Raw genomic sequence first — 3,570 nt, forward strand, 5'->3', positions numbered from 1 at the left:
TGCAGGAGTACTTGTTTTACTTTCTATACACTATTTCACTTACATGAACTACATAGCAGAAACAGTCTGAAATGCAGTGTGGCTAAAGAGAAACTTAAATATTTGTATGGTTCATTTTCCAGGTCAGTTCTGTACCGACAATAACAAAATCGGTTTATAGCTTTTAAAGATACAACCTCTGTAGAAGACCTCTGTAGAAACAACTGAAACACTGTTTTCTGGCCCATGTGAAATGAAATATAAAACACAATTTTGATCACTAAAATCTGTAGCTAAAGGGGCCAGAGAATAAAATGGCTTTAAAGGTTGACTCTGAGGTAATATGGGTTACAAAATAAACCCCACAAAAGTGCATAACATACAAGCTTTGGCCTTACCAAAGTCTTGTGTTATTTTTGAAAAAATTGTCAAGCACGATATCTTTATGTTAAAATTACATAATTGCGATATCACAAGATCACGACAATGGCTGGATCACACCAGAATCCATCTTGGGCTTCAAGTAATGCGATTGTTTCTCAACTGCAGCTAACTAAACCATTAAAGGCAGGGTTGGTAACCATTTCCAATATATACATTTTTATATATTGTTTGAAAAGGTCTTTACTAACTAAATTTACTAACTAAACTAAATAACTTACAGGCTCTGAAAAAGATCAGTCATCTGTAGCTGCTGTACTCCTGTAAAAACACCCACTAATCACTGCCCCGCTTGGAAAGAACCAATGAAACGCCTCCTTGCTCCGCTGCATGTACTCTAACCGTCCGTGTAAGAGCCTGACCTCAATGCGTGTCGTCGCCGCATTGCCAGACCTATCTCCGCGGCGCTGCGGAGGGAGACATGTATAGACCATGCTAGCAGTATTAATGTTGGTTTTAAACATTTGCTTACCGGTGAGTGAGACATGAAGTAGTTTTGTGAGTGAAATTGTGGTCCTCTCTTACGGTGCTTGTAAATGTCTGTGTGTGTGTCGGCGCCCCGAGGGCAGGGGAAGAGACTAGACGGAGCCCAAAGGAGATGCTACTTCCAGGGGTGTAGCACAAAATTCTGGGCACTGTAGAAAGGCATTTTCTATGGGCCCCTCCCCGAATTCACCACTATTCATTCTAGCATCTTTTTGGGCCCTCCTCCCATGAGGGCCCTGGGTACTCAGTACCCTTTTCTCCTTCAGTCCAACGCCCCTGGCTACTTCGTCACGTTAATATAGCTGGGCTTGTAAGGCTACTAAATAACTCACAAACCATTAAAAATAGAGTAAGCTTCATAGGAATTTGTACACCAGTGATTGTTCTCTTTAGTTCGTAGACTCACTGTATTCCGGACACTTAGGACGCAGTAAGCACAGTAGAAGTCCCATAAGATATCAATGTGTGGAAAGCCTGACTGGTTTACCTGTCTCTGGGGGCCGGTCTTACACAAAATTTAATGTTCGATTGACAGATTTTGGGCAAATCATTAGGAAGAAATCTTGGTGGGTTATCATGCTTTGAAGTGAACCATTACTTTGCGATCTTAAATCTCTCCCTTCTGTCTGTCGTCCTGGCTGAAGAGCCTCCCCTCACTATTTTCTGAACGTGCGTAGGCGCACTTTGATAAATCACGTTGATTTCTCCTAAACAATTGGCTCTGGAAACTGGAGGTTGGTCGGAGTCAAGAGGAGGAGACAAGGATGACATTTATGTACATATTGCCGATAAAATTAAGTATACATTTAAACAATTTGCGGGAAAAAAGCCAAGTGTCCGGAATACCGTGAGCTGTCTGAAGTGTCCGGAATACAGCAAGCCTACACTGCCTACGTGCTACACCTCCAACATTAGTGGTACTTGGCCTTGCTCGCTTTTTAAATAGAATCAATATTTAATGAGTAGTTAATCATTAAAATAATAAATACTTACTGATCACAAACAATGTTTCATGGAGACCACTGACAAAGTAACATGTTTCAGATAAGAGAGTTACTTAGTTATTTTTTATTTAATTTTTTTACATACATTCTTATGATAATCTTTGTCAAATGTATTCTAGGTTGTGAATGTGAAGCCACTGTGAATCTTCAAAATAAAGAAAAAATAAACACCAAAATATTTGCCTCAAATCAAAAGGTTCTTTTAATTATTTGCTTTTGCATTGAAATTACATTCATATTAGTATAATGTAATTTTGTACAGTAAACAATGTCAATGTGTGGTTCTGCTATTCCCTCTCTTTATGCTAGGATACTGTCAGACAATTTTAACTGAATTTCAAGCATCAGCCCATTTATTTTTTTTCTTACTTACTGGCCCCTCGTGTTGGAATTTTAACAAAATGCAAAACAGAAGCAAGAGGAAATAAGAAAACCAAAAGGTAACGACAAAAAGACAAGACCGAACCGACAAATGATAAACACATACCGCTTAACAGAGAGGATATATATATTTGTAAAACCACATTCATATTAATAATAAATGCTTTGGAATGAAAACGGCAACAGAGGCTCACTGTGATCAACCAACAACTGCCCCATATGCACTCAGCACATTCCACTTATATATTATCTGAAATGTTCACTTGTGTCATCAATATGCATGAATATGTGTCATTATAACCCCCAAACACTCACAAAAAAACAATAATAAATAAGAAAACAGTTGATTTGATTGGTCCATGAGGTAAAATGTAAAATAAAGGGGGAAAAAAAAAAGAGCAAGCAAAAGTTGGAAAGATTTTTTTCTTCTTTTTTTTAGAAAAGACAAAACAGAAAAACAAAAGTGTGGGAGAGGCTGGAAAAAAAGATTGTGATTGCAGACAAGAAAACATGATGTCCAACAAGGTTTCATTATCTTCCCCCAGAGAGAGAAACACACATTCATACTGACTTACACACACACACAGACACACAAAAATCACACAACCATTCACGCAGTCAAGCATGAAGCTCAATAACATCAACTGTCCCGGCTGTAATCTTAACCAAGCCACTTGATGGATGATAATACGTTTATATTTACACTGAAGTGATGATTAACTGACAAAAGCTCAGAATGAACCCCCAACAAATACAAGAAAGTGTAAAAACCAAGAGCAACCAGATTAAATCACCAGATTCTCTTTTCATTCCTTCACTTTTTGATCTCCTCCTATTCGCTGACAAAAAAAAAAAAAAAAAAAAAAAAGTCCACTGAACTAGGCGCTGGAGGTGGGTGGGGCTTACAGAGACAAAGAGAGGGGTTTAGAAGGACAGTGATGATGGAGATGCTCAAATGCATTGAGCAGTGTGAGTGCTGGGAAGGCAAGTAGTCTGCCACTCAGCGTTATCAGGCAGGAAGACTCTTCTCCGTTTCTGCTACAACAAAAATAGCACTTCAATGAAAGAGCCTCCGCCCGTTAGGACTACCCTGGTTTCAAATCAAACACACCTACCTCCTGTTTGAAAGTTTGGTGTGGGAGAGCATGCAGTTACCTACACAGTATAGCCTGAGTGGGTGGAGTTAAAAGAGCACTTCAAAAACAACACGACTGCCCGCTTAGGTTTATATGGGGCTCCAAAACAAGTTCAGCTCCTCTGTCAGAAGTTTAGGATGCAG

Source organism: Perca flavescens, chromosome 5 (assembly GCF_004354835.1).
Source record: "Perca flavescens isolate YP-PL-M2 chromosome 5, PFLA_1.0, whole genome shotgun sequence".
Classification (NCBI taxonomy): domain Eukaryota; kingdom Metazoa; phylum Chordata; class Actinopteri; order Perciformes; family Percidae; genus Perca; species Perca flavescens.